A 20,590-nucleotide genomic window follows, 5' to 3' on the forward strand; every position below is an offset into this window, starting at 1 on the left:
CTTACAACAGTTGTCTTTTTGGATAATATAGTTATTTTTTTAACATATTTCTAACATTAGCAATGCATTTTTCTGAATTATTTTGTTTTATTGGTAAAAGTTTTTATTCTGCTGAGATCTTTTAATAATTTTCTGAATAAAGCAAAAACAATACTGTATGTTAGTAGTTTTTATGATAGGAAAAGTAGGCCTATATATTTTTGTTATCCGAATTCATTTAATATATAGTAGAACCCCAACTATCTGAGGTAATGTGAGCCTATGCTACCTCAGTTAACCAAAAATTCAGATAAAATTTTTTGGAGTGTTTGTTTTTATAGCAGTTCCTCTCTTTGCTGTAATGTTCCATTGTCACCTCAGAACCAGCCTTTCACTCAGTATAGTCAAGGCTAAAAAGTACTATAATATTTACACTCTTAGCATATTCACAGCAAAGACTTTATGAATTATGATATAAAAAAGTAGTGTTTTTACTTACAGGTTTGCTTCAAGTAATGCAAAACCTCAGTTAATTGAGAATCGGATAATAAGTCGAAACAAAGATTCTCCTATTTAAATATACATGCTCCATTTGAGTATACTCAATTTTAGAATATAAATTTTGACATTCTTTTGTGTATAGGTGTAACCTGAGGAAGGCCTATCAAACAGGCCAAAAACTTTAGTGAAATAAAACTTATTTTGCTGAAAAAGAAAGGTGTTTGTGTAATTTGGATCAGACACTCCGGTTTGTATCATATCTCTTTATCTCTGATTCTATCAAGATTCTAGTTCATTTCTTCATTATTATGTACATATAGAGCAACAATACAAGATGATACTAGATTTATACAACTTAAGTATATGGATATATAAATATATTGTAAAAACTGTAAAATAAAACGTACACAAAAATATATTGAAATATTATAAAAGCTAAAAGAATTGCATATCATGATTTGATTATTACATTTGAACTTGCGTAATGAGACTTAGAATAATAATCACATAGCAATCATCAAAAATAGTCATTCTCAGTTACAAACAATTTAACCCAATTTTACATTTTATAAAGATCATCTAGTCTCATTTATAATAATTTGTATTTAAATGATTATAGAGCCAAATATCCACTAAATTGCTTGCCGAGTCGAAACTAATCTTCTCCAATTGAATGTCCCCTATATTCTTTCTTTTGCAGTCAAAAACTATCCGTGTATTGACCACAATTGCTAAAGAAAACATAGCGACTACAACATTTCTGGGTATCTACATTAGTTTTCTGATACAAAATGCAAAACAGTTATGACTAGCATAATCAATTTTATTGATGTTAGTCAGTGCTGATGTTGCAATTTCATACAAAATTTATTGTTTCAACTTGCATTATTTTATTATGAATCTTTTTAAGTTTTACAAAATTTTTAAACAGAAAAATGTTTAAGAAAAGGTGTTTATGCAACCCCACAAGAAGAATTGGTAACCCCATTTGGGGTCACAACCCCTATTAGGAAACTGCTGCAATAAAGCATTTCTCATAAATTTTCTGGAAATTGACATAAATCATGGCCCCCACATGGTAGTGACTGACCGGATCCTAATCAGGGGCCCAGTATAAAGATGGCCAGCTTGTATTTTTTGCTTTGCTTTTCTTGTGGAATATTGAGTTCAATTTAATTAGAATATTTAATTCTTGACATAGTTTAATTAATATTCTAAGCTACTATTTAACTTAATACAACAATCATAAAAGTATAAAAATTATTTGCAAAAAAAACCCAATTGGAATTCTGAGTGTGATTTATGATAAAAAACTTCAGGATTTATTTATCAATATTAGTCTCGCAACTAAGCCGTTTTGTACGGTGCCAGTAACCGTTTCTTCGTCCGAGAGGTCTTTCGGTAAACTGGTAAATTCACCAAAGACGTGGCAAACTCGACCGGTTGGGTGCGACTAAATAACCTAGCAATTTTGTGCATCGAAAACAACTTAGCTAAACAAACCAATTTTAGTGACGTGATCAAAAAATCTGTTTTGGCAAAGCCGAAAATTTACTGCAAAATAATTTAATCCGTAGTCTCTTCTGGTGGATGTGCTTTGTATTTCAGTTTCTGTCATTCTTTCAGTTCTTGTGTTAGTTCCTATTTTGTTTTTGTTTTTAATGTCGTGTTCATCATTGTAAAATTTGTCAGTGTAATTCCTCTATCATCTCTAATAAATCTAATCTATGTTTTTGTAAATGCATACTTAATTTGTGAACGAAAATAATATTTTTTGTCATTTAGCCGCTTTATCGTATCCCAGAGCGGTCACGGGGCCGAGCGGTTAGGTCCCTCTCCTCACGCTCGGGTTCGAGCGGGGACGGGGACTCGCCAATTATCCCGGTCCGAGGGCCCGGCCGTAGAACGTGGGGGCCACGACATAAATACTAAACTAAATAACAGTCAAACATTTATTAGCTAGGTGAAAATTATAATAATATTTTGATTGAATAGAAACTGACATCAGATAAAAATAATAGCATAGTGGAAGAATCATACAGTCATTTGGTTTAATATATATATTGTTACAAAAATTTTACATCTCTTTTTAGTAAAAATACTATATTATTAATTATTTTTACTAAAATTTATAAATTTCATTTAAATGAAATTAGTTTTTCACTTAAATTCTTAACTACTCTTAATAAATAACTTTTCTACTTTTCACTATTAGTGTTTTTAAAATTATTTAAACTGTTATCTTAGTAATTTTTAAATAAATTATTATTTTCTACATAATGCATTCATAATTTGAAAACCACCTTCACGAAATTAAAAATTTTTAATTGTATTGACGATGGAAAGATGACCGAAAATGTTTCAATTAAAACAATGTTTTTGACTTCTTGAGAACAGCTCGGAAATTATTATGCATTGAAATATAAAATCGTTTTTTTTTTCCTTTTTTAGATTAATTTTTAGTTTTTCAACTAAAAAAAGCGATAAATTTATTTTAAAAATACATATCTATTAAATAGATTATTTCAAAATTATTATTGAATTAATATAATAATTACTTACTATATTTTTTAAATTAAAATTATTCAACAAAAATTAATTAAAATAAACTAAACTGAATTATTGTCATTGAATTTAAAACATAAATGTATAACTTTAAATTTAAAATGTACAATATATACATATAATATATATACAGTATTTCCAATCATTTTCATTGTTAATGTCTAGTATATTTGTATGTTTAAACTGGTAAAACTTAACTATAATGAATCTTTAAAAATTATGTAATTAAAAGTAAATAACTGCATTTTTAATTATTATTATTTTACGAAATTTGATTTTTACGATCTCGATTATATATTATTTCTGTATACTTCGCTACAAAATAATTTAGTTAAATTACATTTAAAAAACAGTTTATTTAGAATATTCAAATAAACTACTTTATAAGACAAATAATTAATATTTTTGTTAATTGTCTATCATAATTTTTGTCAGTTATTTTAGATTTAATAATTAAAAAAAATGAAATTACTATACTTTCAATCAGTATATATAAATTAATTTGTTTAAATACACCTTTACTTAATTAAAATTTCATTAATAATAATATATTAACGAATTAACTATTGTCGGAATCGATTTTATAAACGTAGTAACCCGTTTTAATTATAACGAGATTTTTTTTAAAACTTGTTATAACTAAGGAAACATTATAAAAGTTTTGAAGTTTTAGTTAATAATTTATTATATTTCGTAACTCTAGCATAAACAAATAAACAATATTTTCCTTAAAAATGGTAACAATTATAAATAAATATAATTAAAGGATAATCTCACTTTCTATTTTCTGAATTTCTAATCCATAAAATAATAATACAATTTGTTGCACATATATCAAAGATCAAGGTTATCAATTTCCTTTTTGAATATTTTGATATTTTAGATAGAGATATTGCATTTTAACCATATTTCCATTGCAATTTCAGTTTTTATCTATTTGAAGTAGTGTTTTAACTGATTACATTTTTACAATAAAATAAATCTAAACTGTTTGTATTTTTGATTAGATTAGAATGCATAATGTTTGTCATCTCAAAGACTACAAATTACATAGCTTTTGTCTAATATGATTTTTGAGGGATTAAAACAGAATTACGTGTATAAATGAGTTAATGTTTATAAATTAAACTCCCACAGTTAGAAAAATTGCGGTAAACACAAGCGCAATAAGTCTACTTACCCAGTAACTGGTCAAAGTGCGCTTTTCTTATCGTAACAGTGTCAGGTATACAAATGCTAGAACAGGTAGAATCTGACCGACTACGGTGAAACCCGTTTTAACACGCCCCACTGCAATCAACCATGACCCCCAAAAGTATGACTCATCCATATACACCCTTTTTCACAAACAGCAATTTACTTTGCGCCTCGAGCGTTATAGTATAAAGTGGTAAGAACAGTATAAGCGAAATGGCCTTACAATTCGCCACGTGATTCCAATGTTCGATTGACATCACTGCTTACATTAGACTTTCCTGATAACTGTCATACGATTGCTTATAATACATTAAAAAAAAAACGGATAAATAATTAGCGTTACGTGCTGACGACCCTTCTTTTCTCCCCATTACTATTTTTAACCCGGTACCGGTTTGCATGTGTTGAATATGCGGTCACGATTGCCGACTCGCATCTTTGACGTCACATTTCCGTTGCATTGTCAAGAAAACCGGACTAAACATCTGTGTGGTCGTTTACCCGAATAAATATTTAATGCAACTTAAAATCCGGAATTACAATAGGATAAATCGATCGGAGTATCTCAATTATAGCAAAAACAATTATTGGCATTATTCGACCGTTTCGAAAATTCACGCGAAGAACACCCCAGAGATACAGGTTTTCGATGAGTAAAAACAGAAAATATTCTTTTTTTCCTCTACTTATTAAACTTAAAATTGATTTATTGGTTTTATGGACGCGTTGCCGTTAACGATACGACAAAGAAATAATACTTCCTCCCGCGTTCTCCGTCACCTAAGAACAGAAGCGCGCCATTTATCACTGTAACCAATAGCCTAAGGATAAAAACATTACGTCACACTAGTACCCGCATATCGAGTTGTGTGAATCATACGCGAACTATGCAAACAGGTTGCACTTCGGAAGAAATTTACGTATGAAAAGACATAAGAAATTAAATTGCCACGTATTTTCGATTTTATAAAACACTTATTTTCATGTAAAAAAAAAATGCATGCAAACATAAATCGAACGCGATTTATGATACAATATTAAAAATTTATGTAGGTAATTATACATCACAAATTTCTTATGTATTCTGTTCTGACGTTTTAATACTTTTTAGTAACTATTCGTGCTATAAAACACGAGCAATAAAAGTGATTTCCTAAAGAATTTTTAACTCGTTTTTTTACAATTATTTTTTAACTAGGTGGAAAATTAAGTACGATAGTGTTAAAGTAACAATTATATCCCGTTACGCACTCAAAACTTTGATAGATTTAATTATTTACGAATATAATATAATTCATTTTACTACGTCTACAACATTAAACTGCAATTTTACAAGACTTTTTTTTATATTGTCGTAAGGAAAAAAAAGTTACCGACAAAAAATAAACTCAATATCGGGTTATCGTAAAGAATAAACAGGAAAACAAAATATTTCGTTCTATTCCAATTTAAAAATACCCTTGAGGGAAAATCGATGTCACCTGCATCTACGGTAGAAAATTGGAATGAATTCTGTAATAAATTATGAAGAACGCCAATTTCTTAACAGAGAAATAAAAAAAAACACTACGTATATCGATACGCTCATAAAACAATAAGGTGATACATATAAATAAATGCATCAATATTTAATAAGGAAAAGAACATTTAATACTAATTGTTCTCGTATTGTTTATCCGAAATACGTAAAATTCCTGACAGAACCGAACAATACTTTATAACAATACAGTATAAGGAATTTTTCGGATGCTATTTAAACAGCTGACGGACATTACGACTATAAATGATGTCAATTTCAACACTGTTTTCTAATGCTATTGTTAATTTCAATAGATACGTAACGTGCCGATATGCTTATTGTACGGTGGATATAATAATAAAAACAATTCATAACAATCGTTTGATTTACTGGAAGTAGTTTCGGTACGGCATTTTCTTCTAATTACTGAAAATTGCTGTGAAAATTTTCATTGTTACTCCGACACTCCGTTGGCGGAAGTTTAACATAAGAAATGTCGAGAGTTCATTTTCCATCGATTCGATTGCATTAATCGAATTGTTTCATTGAAAAAAACCACGGCGTTTAATCGTTAAATACGAACAGAATAGGACTCACCAATATTTAGACCACAGCAGCCATTGTGCTCCATCGATTAGAACAAAATGCATTGAAACTGCCGATGTTATAGCCTTATCTCGATTTTTATTCCCTTTTCGTCCGCAGTATTTACGTTATCCTTACTTCGCTCAATTGTTCATAAAAATATTTGTTTACTAGAGACTTGTATCAGTTCTTTAACTCCTACACCACCTCGGGTCAGACTGTAACACACAACACAACACGCGCCATGACGTCACAAGCACACCTGACAATACCTTCCCGTTCGATACTAGATGGCGCCACAGAGATAATTTATTATAATTCTTCGTTTAATATCAATGTAAAATTTCTTTTTTTTTTAATTTTCTGTGGTATTTTTCTTTATTTAATACGAATTTAATTTGAAGTTTTAAATTAGAATTATATAATATTTTAATAATATTTATTTTTCCACTTTTATTGAGAATTTTAAATAATTTATAAGATTCTAATCTTAATAAAAATTAGCGTTTTTGAAATTTTATATATTATATTAATTAGGTTAAATGACTTATAGCGCCATCTAGTAGAAGTTATGTTAAAATTTTCCAGTCGAATAAATAAATGACTTTTAATTAAATATTTCAAAAGTAAATTACGTCGACATTCTACTTTTGTTAATTAATACGTCTACACGGACGAATTAAATTCGCATAAAATCCGTGAAAGTTAACAATTAAATAGAAATAATAACAGTTTGTAAATATTGAGGTCATTGTTTCATTGCTTTTTTTTTTTTATTATACGCTAACATAAATTCTTTCGATAAAATGATGTTAATAGCTTAGCATAAATATCGAAATAATACAAGCTTAGGAAACTTTAAATCGCACAATTTTCTGAGGGGGGAAAAAACCTGTTTTTAATCATAATAAAAACTCTAATATAATTAAAACTATATATTAATTTACTTACAAAAAAATTTGGAAAATCATCCAATGTCTTTGGTCCAAAATTTCACATTCAAATGCCAAGCTGCAGCCAGGTGTTTTCTCACCTGTCTAATCGGCCGCATTCCGCGAATATCATCGCTTTTGACCATGTTGTCATTGGCTTGGCACGGTTACTATGACAACCCATTCGCACGACACCAATCCAAACACATTACATTAATCGAATAGTTTTTTACGAAATTTTAAAACTTGCGCTCTTTTATTGTACCTAACGCATTAATGCTGCCCTTATATCTAATTTAAACTTATTTATCGCTTTATATTTCAATATTTCGAGCGATTAAAAATTTATTTAATTATATAAGCTTAATCGTGTGATAAATTCGTAACCGCGTTACGTAAGTAACGTTTAAATATTCAAAGTTATTTATTGTTTTTAATTATTATTATTTTTTAATAAATATCAAGGCGATCGGAAACGTGGCAGAGTTACAAAGTTTGAAAATAGTCGACAGTTTAGCCAAAATATTCATTATATTTAGAATGGCGTTAACTAAATTTACATTCGCCACAATCACCCTCTTTACTACGTAACATTATCTAAGAAAATTCCCCGAAATTTTTTTCTTATATATACGTAATTAATATATATTAATAGTTTTATTTGGTAAGTATAATTAAAATGTAATCAAATGTATAAGAGACGACATTTTGTATTTATGTCATTTCCTGCTTTAAAATTATACATTTCTCTTCCTCTATCGTAAATTTCCGCTTCAATAATGGTTCGGAATGTGTTCGATATATCCTGGTTTTCCGAAAATTCGAAATCTTAAACTTTGTCCTAGTTTAGTAAAGCTCTAACTTCGTTTCAAATTAATTTCATTTATCTGTTAGTGTTAGCCTATATTGTTATAATAATTAATTAATGTGATGTTCTTCTAAAATCAGTATACGATTGTTAATTAGGAATATGTAGGTATATTGTTATAAATTTAATTATTATATCTTTTATAAAGTTGATAAGAAACTGTTAAACTTAATAGATTGTCTGTCATTTGTTTTCTAATTTGTTTTAGGACCAGGTGGCCGCGGGAATTTCCAAAATTGACAACTTTTCGGTCACTCTCGCCGAACTGGAAAACTTCTCTCTTTATCGCATCTAATATTCCCCACTGTTAAGCTTTTGTTTAAGTAAAAGTCCAAGCCTCGCAGCGTGGTTTTATTTATGTCCCAAATTCCCTAATCTCTTAATTATTTAACTACTTCTTAAGTAGAAATAAGTTGTGACCGGTCACTTTGCACTCGAATAATTGTACTCTTGGGAAAGAAGTGGAAAGACAAATTTTTCTGACAATGCGTGCATTTAAAAACTAAGAAATCGTGTGAGATCAGAACTTTTGCTGATAAAGAATAAACGACAGGTACTGTTTTCGTTATGTGCTTATTTGTTTTAATTTAGTGTAAATGAATCTTTGGTACCCACGTTTGCGTAGTTACAAGATTTTTACGAATGTTAAAGTAAAAAAGAATAGTAGTTACGCGAGCAAAGAATTATTACTATTATAGATACTGTATAACAGATAGGCGAACGAGACGTCAGTCTTGCGCGTTTATCGCAAGCGGAAGAACGAACGTGATAAGAAAAACGGAAAACTGTAAGGATCCATGCGGAAATCGTAAAGTCGGACGAGTCTGATTCGACAGCATCCTCTTTCAAAAACTGATGTAAGCAGCGGCGGCCTTAATAATTGCCAGGCCCCGGGCGGCAGATCTTTGCCAGGCCCTCGTCCTTTGCGCAAAATATGTGAATTGAAAATAGATATTTCTGACGATTGACGAGAAATGCAAAAGTTATAAATAAATAAATTTAGTGTTAAAATATATTAGAAGTTTTATAAAAGTCATAAAGACGACAAATTAGTAATGATGATAAACTAAGGTACGTACATAAATGCCTTAAAAGATATACGCAGGGATTTAAAAATAATGTTTGCGGCTTATAACTAATAGCTAAGGATAAAATAAAAAGTATTAAATATAAACTTTTTTCTACTCGAGTTGTTGCGCGAGGCCCCTGCAAGAGCGAGGCCCCGGGCGATTGCCCTGCTCGCCACCAACTAAGGCCGCCACTGGTTGTAAGTAAAATAGCGGCTAGAAGCCTAGAACCGTCCCTGGCCTCAATCCCATTGTAGTGATATCGGACCTCCTCGTCCTCTCTCACTTGCGGTTTTGTCGGAACGGGTGCAATCCACCTGCTCGCGGTAATAAAGGGTTGTAAAAAGGAATAAATATAGACAAAGAACCATAAAAAGAAGAGAGAAAAAGACGGGAAGAGGAACGGTGAGAAGAGTTCGGGACACGGGAGAGGAAGGGCGAAGTGGTTGTCCCTGAGTGTAGAATAAAATATTTTTGTGTAGAAATATCTGACTGTTTTAATTTTGTGTGACGAACCGACGGGGCGGAATCCGCTGATTCAGAACGGGTTCCCTACACCATAATGCGCAAACTTCCGGGCAAAACTTCAGAAATTTTTGACAAAAAGCACAGGAGTTATTACGCTCCAACGTGGATGAACAAAATCGTGTTGTTTTGCATTTCGCGACATTTTAAAGTCCCCCGAGTCTAAAATGTAAAAATCTTGGGGGGTCATTTTTTGAACGATTGCCGTACTTTTTCTCTGATATATAACAGCCGGGAAAGTAAAAATTACGAGTAAAAACGAGTAACTGTACACAATAGGTATATCTTATTTTGACGTTTCGAGGGATACATGAGAAACACATATTTCGCGGGTCTCCTGAAACCTGAGTGTTATTATGTATTTATGTAGTTATGTATATATTAGTGTTGGAACAGTTTTCTGTGTATTTATAATAGCAGTATTATTCAAAAAAGTGTGGATGGTGTCCGTTCCTCCTCGTGTTTCCCCTGGAGACTCCCTGCACTAGCGGGGTGAGCTGAGCACGGGCCGCCTCCTGGATGATAGGCCCAGCGACAGGCCGGCCGGAAGGTGTATTAAATAATTCTTCGTTAACTGCACATGGATCTAAATTTGAATCAACAGGATATAGGTACTGCTAGGGCGTACACCGTAGTCGATGCGGCAGCGTATGACCCGGCCCAGCCGAAAAATTTGCAAGGGTTTTGGATGCAGGGACAGCGTCCGGACGCAAGCAACTGGTCCAGAAAACCCGAAAACAACAACAACGCAAAATACGAGGAGGGAAAAAATATTAACAGATTAGAGTGGCGACGCTCAACGCTGGTACGATGTATGCAAGGCACGAGTTTGTTACAGCGGCCTTGCGGAGGCGACGCATCGACATCTGCGCACTACAGGAAACCAGATGGAGCGGGCAAAAGGCCTGCGACATGGAGCAAGAGCGGAGGGAACATGGCTACAAGCTGATCTATTTTGGCAGCCCTCGCACCCGCAATGGCGTAGGCATCGCCATCTCAGAACGAATTCGTAATGCCGTTCAGTCGGTCCACCGATACGATGACCGTCTTATGAAGATTGTCACCGTGACACCGCACCGGACGATCCATGCTTTTACCACTTATGCGCCGCAAACTGGGCGACGAGAGTCCGAGAAGGATGCGTTCTGGCAGCTGCTTGACGACCGATGCAAGACGTGCCAGCTACAGATTACATCATTGTCGGTGGCGACTTCAATGGCCACGTTGGTGAGACTGCTGATGGAAGCCGTTGTCATGGTGGCAGGGGCTTTGGTCTACGCAGTAACGATGGTGAACGCCTGCTTGACTTTGCTGATTCCCATGATCTTGTCCTCACCAGCGCCGGATTAAGCCTCTAGCGGGCCCTAGACAAAATTTAAATTGGGGCCCCATTTAAGTAAGTTGCTTTTAAACAAATCTCATATAATGTGACATTAGCGTAGCTAGCATGGGTGACACCCGGTGCGGATATCGTGGTGTCACCCCAAGTCACACCGTAGTGTCACCCTTTTTAACTCTTTTATAAAACACTTGAATTGTAATATCTTCGCACTCGAGCAAGTTGAACGCTATATCGAATATGCGACGTTGCGACGTATAAGTGTAGATTTAGAAAATAAAACATAACCATCCATACATCAGTACTACCACCAGACGCGGCCCTAGGAATATTTCTAGATGGTGCGAGAGATCCCGTGGCATACTGTACATTACTTCTGATGCACGGGTGGCTGTTGACCCTTTTTTTTTTCTTCTTTAGGTAATGGCCAGTCGAGTGAAGCTTAGTAACAATTGTTAAATACAGCCTTTTCTGTCCTATTTCTTAAATAATTTTTAACTCGTTTTCAGACAGAGAAATCTTCTGCACTGAAGCCGGGCCCCTCCGGATTACGGGCCCTAGACATTTGTCTACTTTGCCTATTCGATAATCCGGCCCTGGTCCTCACCAATACCTGGTTCAAGAAATGACTGTAGCAACGGCCTACTTTCTACAGTGGAGACACAAAGTCGCAGATCGACTATGTCTTAGTTCAACGACGCGACCTACACCCTGTCGTTGACGCGAAGGTTGTGCAATGACAGGTCGGTGGCAGCGCAACACCGATCTGTCATTGCAACTCTTCGCACCAATTCACCAAAACTGCTTGACGAAGATCGAACCGGTCCACCACACATCAAGTGGTGGAGACTAGGTGGCAGAGAGGTAGAGACCATCGCAAGTATTTATCTCCCAGCTATGACAACTGTTGAGGAGACATGGTGGAGGGCAAGGCGGTCTATCCAAGGGGCTGCCCAATTGATATTCGGCCGTACCAACCCAGGCCGGCGCTTTTTGAAGCGCGAAAATTGGCTCTGGACAGATGATGTCAAATCAAAAGTCCGTGCAAAGAAAAAGCTCTACGACGCCTTCCTCGACAACAAGACTCCACAGAACTGGCAGATATACCGAAACGCCAGCTAGCAAGCTGGCGTTTCGGTATATCTGCCAGTTAAGAAAGCTAAGAAAGCTGTTGCTGCAGCCTGAGCAGCGCACTACAAGACAATCTATGAGCAGCTTGATGGGCAAGATGGTGAGCTTCTCCTCTACCGCCTTGCCAAAAGCCGTCTCCGGCGAACGCAAGACATCGTGAAATTTCACTGCGTCAACGACAAATGTGGCAAGCCGATCATCGACAGACAAGCCGTGATGGAGCGATGGCGGTGTTACTTCGAGAAGATTTCCACCGAGGAGTTCCCTCATCCATCTATCATGGAACTCCTCGCCACGGCTGGACCTGTGCAGCCAATTACCGAAGAAGAGCTCGAAAGTGCACTAAAGAGGATGAAGCCTGGCAGGGCGTGCGGACCAGATGACATCACTGAGATCTTTGGAGGGCAAAAGGTTGGAGGCCATCGTTTTGGCTTGCCGCTTTCTCCAACCTGATCATCGAAGAGAAGAGGATGCTCACCAACTGGCAACAGATCACTACAGTGCCTGTCTGGAAACAGAAAGGCACTCCGGCCGATTGCTCAAACTTCCGCCCGATCCGACTTCTTTCGCACACTGTGAAGTTGTTTGAGTGTGTCTTTGACCGCCTGATCCGCGACCTCGTCGAGCTCACTGTAAACCAGTCCTGCTTTGTCAAGGGATGCGGCACGATAGATGCCGTCTTCGCTGCTCGACTCCTCGTTGAGAGATATTATGAAAAGAGGATCTCACTGCACATCGCCATTCTTGATCTTGAGAAGGCATTCGATCGTGTGCCACATGAGCTTATCTGGGCCGCTCTTCGCCAACATCACGTTTCCGAGGAACTTATCAGTTGGGTGCAATTGCCCTACTGCAATCCAACGAGCCGTGTCCGTGGCGTTGCTGGGACCTCAAAACCATTCCGTGTCTCCGTCGGTGTTGACCAGGGCTCCACTCTCTCCCCGTTTCTCTTCATTGTTGTCATGGATGCCATCACACGCGACATCCAGCGTCATGTACCGTATACGTTACTGTATGCTGACGATGCGTTCTTCGCCTCCACCGACAAGATCGATTTGCAGCAGCCCGTCCAGATGTGATGTAATCGTCTTGCACAAGATGGCCTCCGACTGAACCCGAAGAAGACGGAGTATTTAACAACAGACACAACCGAGCAAAGCACAATCACTGTCGATGGCGTCGGCCTTCCCCGAGCCGAGCACTTTAAATATCTCGGGTCTGTGATCTCCGCCGACAGTGACTTATACCATAAAGCGGTCTCACGCGTCAATGCCGCCTGGCCGAAGTGGCGTTCAATAACAAGTGTGCTGCGCGACCGAAGCATCGAGGACCGACTCGAGTCAAAGATTTATCGAACCGTCGTCCGGCCTGTTGCGCTGTATGGCGCTGGGTACAGGCAAACTACGAAAGTCGTCGACCGCCGACTCGCTACTGTGAAGACTAGGATGTCGCGTTGGACGAGTGGCCTTACCAGACTCAATCGAGTACCCGATGTTGACATCAGAGCTCTGTACGGCGTTGCTGAGATCGGCGAGAAAGCGCGCGAGTGTCGCCCGCGCCTCTATGGCCATGTGCTCCGTGCTGCCGCCGATTCCATCATCCACACGGGCCTACATTTGGAGGTACCCGAGTCCCATCCGAGGGGCCGCCCGAGGCAGCGTTGGCTGGACACACTACACCATGACCCGCGGGCCGTGGGACTACACCCATACCAGGCCCACGATCGGGCCAAATGGAGATTCAAAATAAAATCCAGATGTGCCGACCCCGCTGTTAAGCGGGACTAAGACCAAAAAGAAAGCGTATTATTCAAAAAAGTTTATAAGTAATTTTTGAATATTTTTAAACTCAATTTATAATACATTATTATTTTGTTAGTGCTGCCTTTTAATTAGATTTTAGATTTCAAAGAACATAAAATTACATAAATTCTTACGAAAGGATTTTTGTTAAAATATTTCTGAAATCTTAATTAATTTATAAGAAATTTTGATTTGGAAAATTATAATTTTTTAAATAAAATATTATATAAATAGTAACATTTGTCATGTTATACTATTGTGTAATATTTCATTTGTTTTGTTAGAGACAAAGTTTCTATTTAATTGTTTTCAAACGATTGATTGTGGGCTTTTATTCGAAATACACATAAAATTCCGAGATTTATAGTTTTTATAGTTCCGTTTGTCCGCATTCGCGAAATTATAAAATAAAAACTACATCCGCTTCTGTAATCATTAATTTTGTCGTTGTAGAGTATTGAATTGTCGAGTTTAATTACTTCTTGCGAAATCAGTATTTCATTTCTGCTTCAAATGATTAAAAAATATTGTAGACGTTTCGTTTCATTTTAAAACGAAAAATATCATTGTTTTTCAATTAAGTTCGTAATGACGTATTCACCGAATTGATTTATTTTCCCGGCTTTATGACAGATACGCTAAAAGGGACTTAACAAATTTATTAGGCCCGGTTAATGTTTTAGGCGATGTGAATAATTAAGACGGTCCATTTATTTTACTCTAAAGCCGGCAATTGACCAGAGAGAATTAGAAATAAGTTTAATGATATTTAATTCCAGTTCGTCAAACGAATATCTACGCGGCTCGTAGCCTACCTTTAAGCAATTTGTTCCTTTTTCAAATTGTATGACATCAGCCGGGTGACCACAAAGTTTTTATCTACTTTTATTAAAATTTGATTCGTATTTTTTCGTGACAGTTTGCATCTCTACGTTATTCTTTCTCTTTCAAATTATTTTTCTAATATATTGAAAAATAAGTTTATTCATAGGGTTACCAGATGAGAAATTATGAAGGAAGAACAAACTGTTTTGTGAAGAATATCGCCAATGTATTTTGAATAGACTAAATAAAATAATGATAATGATTTATAGAAATTGGTCTTTTTTTATAGAAAAAATTAATTATTGTGTGTTTGGAGTTATCTTATTTTGACAATGATTTTTTTTGACGTCTTGTAAAATGAAGGAAGAACATTAAAGTCAAAATGGAGGATATGTTCTCCGCATGATAAAGAAGAACACGTCTCCGTTTGGTATCCATTATGAATTGGATTGAGGAATAAGAGTGTCTCGAGAGTTCCTTCGGGAGTACTCTCTATAGAGAAACTTAACCCCTACTTAAGTGTTAGACACGTGAATAAAACCCGAAAAATTCCTCGTGATCCGACGAGGCGGTGGTCTCATTTAAGAACAGACTTCGCTACTGCTTCGCCGAGAATGGCCACCAGTTCGAACGTAAGTTGTAACGAAATTTCAACCCGTAATATGTTGTACTATACCGTATTATCGTAGATTTTCGGCGGTCCGAGCGACTCGTAAAAAAAACGAGATTCTTTTGTATTTGTTTTTGTAAGAGTTATATTTGATCAATAGACACGTTAGAGTTAGAGATATTTATGATTGAGAATAATAACTTTATAGGAACCTCAATAATAACGATATCAATAATGCTTTAAAATTATTTTATATATATGTTTATTAAAATCAGTCAACATTTTCTTCTGATTTTAGTTGCCTGCAGCAATCCGTCATTGTGTAGTTAACTATTCTAAATAACTACTTCTTTATTTTAATAATTAAATTACAGCGGATCCTCGCTTAACGAGCGCACTTCGTTTCAGAACCTTACTCGTAATGCAAAACACTCGTTGTACGAGATACTCGTTAAGCGAGTTTCCATTGTACTTTATAATAAATTTAAAGCGTTTTTACTTTGGTTTACAGTATAGAAAAAAAACCATATTTGGGGAAAATATCTTTCTTGAATTATATGAAGAAGAGTCTTTTCTTTTTGGTCGGATAGCCTCTGGCCTAGGCGATTAAAGCATCGGCTCCGGGGACCTGGGATAGAATTTGAGCTAGCAGCTTCCCGTAGATTTTTCCTGGATGTCGAGCTCCATCCCTCATCATTCGGTGGATTCCATTGTCGACTTAGCCGAGCCCACGATGGATATCGAAAGATCACTCTTGCCGCTCTATGGGTGCTGAGTTAAAAATGAAAAAAAAATCCTTATTCACATAATTTCCAAATGCTGAAAAACTGAATTTATTGTTAATTTATTATCTTCTTAACAATGAAGGCAAATCTTCATAGATACTTTTTAATACAATTAACATATAAATATGCTCAAAATTCAATTTCGAGTGTTTGTAATGCTCACATAACCATACATCGAAAAATTCAATCTTAATACAAAACAAAAAAAACGTGAATTATATCTTTTCACATTAAGCTATGTACTGTAGATTACAGTGAATTTTGTTCCGGTCAACAACTTTGAAGTTTGATAGGAGCGGATTAAACTTCAAAGGAGAACGTCGCATACAAAACGAAAGTATTTCGACTCGATTTAGTGATTGTTATTGACTATTAAAAAATATCCTGCGATTATAATCGTATTTATTTAATTTCACTTATAATTTAATAACTATTAATGAAAGCGTAGAATCTACGCAGTCGGGTAGGCCCGTACGCGAGTATGGCAGGTGTCCTCGGACACTTTTCTAAGTTTTGAATTTAACAAACAAAATCTAGGTTTTGTTCACTTACCTTTATCATAAGTAATATATTAAAATGTATTTCTTTATTTACAGAACCGGCATAAAAATACCAAAATTTAAGAGCAGAACCAGTAAAAGAGGCAAATTGAGACGAAAATAAAACGAAAGAAGTGATTAAATGTGTCAGAGAAGGCACGAGCAGCCGAAAGATACGATGTGCCAAAAATCTCGCTCCGGGATCGTGTAAAAGCAATGTACAATGGCAAAGAGGTAATTCTCGAACTAACGTTAGGTCGTTTTCGGTGTACATTTTCCGAACACTATTCGGTGCAATTTTATAACCGTGTGAAAGAACTAGACAACCGTCTAACGCCACCAACCAGATTGGAATTTTTAAAATTGGCGTTCGATTTAGCAGAAAATATAGAAATCCCTCATCGATTTAATAAAGAGAAGAGAATGGCGAGACGAGACGTTTTTTACAGCTTTAAGAAATTAATATCTAGATGTTGTTCTAAGAACTCCGGAGTCAACCGGCATTACACGAACTGTTGGGTTTAATGCGGCACAATTCTACCGGTTTGATGACCGGCTTAATCAAATGCTAGAAAAATATAAATTTTCTGAAAAGAATGGACAAAAGTATTTCCATGGAAAACTGAAAATACGGGGACTGGGCCATATTGGGGAGCGAGCCGTAATGAGACCCTACTTTAATATAAATATTAATCTTTTTTTCTCGTTAATAGCTTCAGTTTTCCAAGAAATAAAATTTCAAGAAAAATTATTAAAACTTTTAATTAAAAATGTTACATAAAACACATTTGTAATCCATGTTTGTACGTATGTGTAAATTAAAATGTGCCTAAATTATACCGTGTGTTAATTTAGGCACACGTTAATTTACACATTAGACTATATTCAGAGAGAGAAATCATGCAAAGCAGAAATTTTTAGAATTGCGAGGGGAAAACACTTTAAATGGGAAAAGAAGAGTCGAGTGAAAGGTTTGTAAATCCTTTAGCTTTTAAAAGTTATATTGTTATATCGATAAAAATATTCTCATCGAGTATTTTTAAACAACAAAATATTTATAAATTAATACGTTTTCGACAAAAATACTCACTTCGAAAGTGATGTTCTCGCGTTATTTGGTTGCATGATGGAAATAAACAGGATGACAGATGTGTTTTTGGGCGAGTTCCAAAGCTTAAGTGCGAGTTATCGTCGATTAACTTAGTACGACGACCAGATCGATTACTCGACAACTGTGTATTCGAGGAACGATTTGTTGATAGCGAAATGTAATTAGAAGGAAGATTGAGAACGAGTAAAGCGCGTTAAGCCCACAAAATTCGTGATTTCGTGGTGTAGTATCGCTAGAAAATATTGCTTTTTACTTTCCTGGCTGTTGTTTATAGAAGAAGGAACGTATGGAAATCGGTCAAAAATGACCCCAAGAATTTTACAATTTTGGACTCGGGGCACCTCGAAACGTCGAGAAATGCAAAAATAAGTCGGGTTTCTTTCTCCGTGTATAGATATTAGTATGTGTAGGAAGCAGGATTTTGTTCACCCACTTTAAAGCTTAATAACTCTCGTGTCTTTCGTCGAAAATTTCTGAAATTTTGCAAAGGTTTGTGTTTTAGGGGATCGTGCTGTTAAATTTGGTGGTTAAAGGTCAAAGGGTAAGAAGATAGAGGAGGGTCACTTGTCGTACCTCGAGTGAGATCGGACTTAATGAAGATATTACTTGTTGTTAGCATTTGCCACTTTTTTTATAAAAGTCATCTCTACCCTCAAAGTTAAGATGTTTGCTATTTAATAATGAATAATAATATAAAAAGTTTTAAAAATAAAATCGCATAACACATGGCGCCATTCGCTATTTTAAAGTTTGGACGGGAAAGTTACTTATTCGTTGCTGGATTTTTGTATATGATTTTGACAAAATTTACTCTTTTTCACAAATTCTAAACATATAAAAATGGATAAACGCCAGTTAATTTATTAGATCAATTATTTTACCAATTAAATTTTATAATGATCCATTATTAGATGCAGATGTGTTAGTTATACGCTGTAATTATTATCGCCTTTAATCAGTTCATCTTTCAGTCGGGAAGAGTTATATTGTGAGTCTATTGAGGTCATCATTAGTCGATGTGATGAGATTGGGAACGTTTTGTTGAAAATATTTTCGTCATCGCTGATTCTTAAGTTGAGCTTTGGCCTTTGAAATTCTGTAATTTAACCGGTTCATTCGTGACGTCGTGTGCGAATATAAACTATTTTTTGAACCTTCGTAAGAATACCTGTTTATTACTCTTACTTGTCCATGTTTATACTTTATTAAATCGGATGATCAATTAAAAACAAAATCTTTTTTAATTTCTAGATCTATAACAATTTTTTATTTAAGAATAATGTATAATTTATTTAAAAAAATAAAACTTCTGAAATTTAATCGAAATTACAACGAGCAATTATTTATTGTGACGTCTTCACAATGCCGGGTTACAACTTTTAGTCATATTTTTAATTTGATTTAAAATATATGCTCTCCACCTCAAATTAGTAGTGGCTTGCCCCTGTACATCATACTTTTCCTTTAGCAATAGAGTCGTGTTGGTCATCTATCTAACATCTTTCAGGGGAAAAGTTTGAATTGAAATAACGTGACTTTCGGTTTGTATAGGAAGGTCGTATATAGTTAATCGGGCCTCCTGCCCTAAGTTTTCTCCTCTTTTATGTATTTTATTCCATTTCCGAGATTAAGGAAAGACAGATGGACAGTAGGAAACTATAGGTCTACAATTTTCTCAAATTGCAACCCAATTACATAGGAGATATACTGACTAGAAAAACTGAAAATATGGCAAATGAAACCCAGATTTCGCATCGATATTTTGCTTTATTTGAAAAATAACAAATACAGTATTATTTGTAACGAATTATCGTAATTAGACATCTACATCATCGTATCAATGAAAACATTTCAAACTTCGAACCGGAATCAGAAATATAAATAATCATTTGACCATTACGAAAGATCAGTCATAAACTCCAATTCTTTAGTAATTATAAACTCAACAAATGTTCCTCATCTTACTAGTGTTAGTCTTTATTGCTCAACTTAATTTTCAAAAAAAAAAAAAAAAAAATTGTAGGTGTATAAATTCCCACTATCGTCCGTCTATTTGTCTGTCTTTCCTTAATCTAGAGAACGGAGTTAGATGAAATACGAACTTCCCATGCAAACCGGAAGTCAGGTTATTTCAATACAAAAATGTTACAAATGGTACAAAATGGTACAAAGATGTTAGACGGATGACCAGCACGACTCTATTGTTAAAAATAAAAGCATGATGTACAGGGGCAAGACACTACAGTACTAATTTGAGGTAGAGAGCATACATTTTAAATGAAATAAATTAAAAATATGATTAAAAATTGCAGCCCGGCATTGTGACGATATCACAATAAATAATTGCTCATATCTTTTGATTTTTTCTTCAATATTATATTTTATAAGTACGCCTTGTACAGTACAGTGCATCTATTTTTGTTCCCTTTTAGACTCTTTATCTCACCGTTGTTATTTATCGTATAGGCTACTAAATAATGTATACGGTGTTAAACACCTTTTATACCAATATACGTTTAAACGTCATTGTAAACGTATTTTCTATTATTCTTAAATTCATGTTATGTTTTGAGATTTTTATTATTATTGGGAGAGGAAATCGTATGTCTGCCATTTCCTAATGTATATGAAAATATATAAATAAGATTATCTCATATTTGGTCCAGACAATAGCGAACTATTCGGGTTTACAGAATCATCGTGTAATCTT

At 34.9% G+C, this 20,590-nt stretch overlaps 1 protein-coding gene across 3 annotated transcripts in view; it reads right to left on the reverse strand.

Moving 5' to 3' along the window:
• Positions 1-7,376, reverse strand: part of LOC136980201 (mitogen-activated protein kinase kinase kinase 13-A-like) — an 81,406-nt gene extending 74,030 nt beyond the window's left edge. For 2 of the 3 annotated variants that reach the window (XM_067276292.1, XM_067276276.1), the window contains exon 1: positions 6,359-6,605. The gene's annotated coding sequence lies outside the window, so the exon portion shown is untranslated. Of the gene's footprint in view, positions 1-6,358; positions 6,606-7,297 lie in introns of those variants that run through there. The other variant, XM_067276285.1, reaches the window with a different exon arrangement.
• Positions 7,377-20,590: the final 13,214 nt, after the last annotated feature.

This window comes from Centruroides vittatus, unplaced genomic scaffold (assembly GCF_030686945.1).
Source record: "Centruroides vittatus isolate TY-2023 unplaced genomic scaffold, ASM3068694v2 contig_1159, whole genome shotgun sequence".
Classification (NCBI taxonomy): Eukaryota; Metazoa; Arthropoda; class Arachnida; order Scorpiones; family Buthidae; genus Centruroides; species Centruroides vittatus.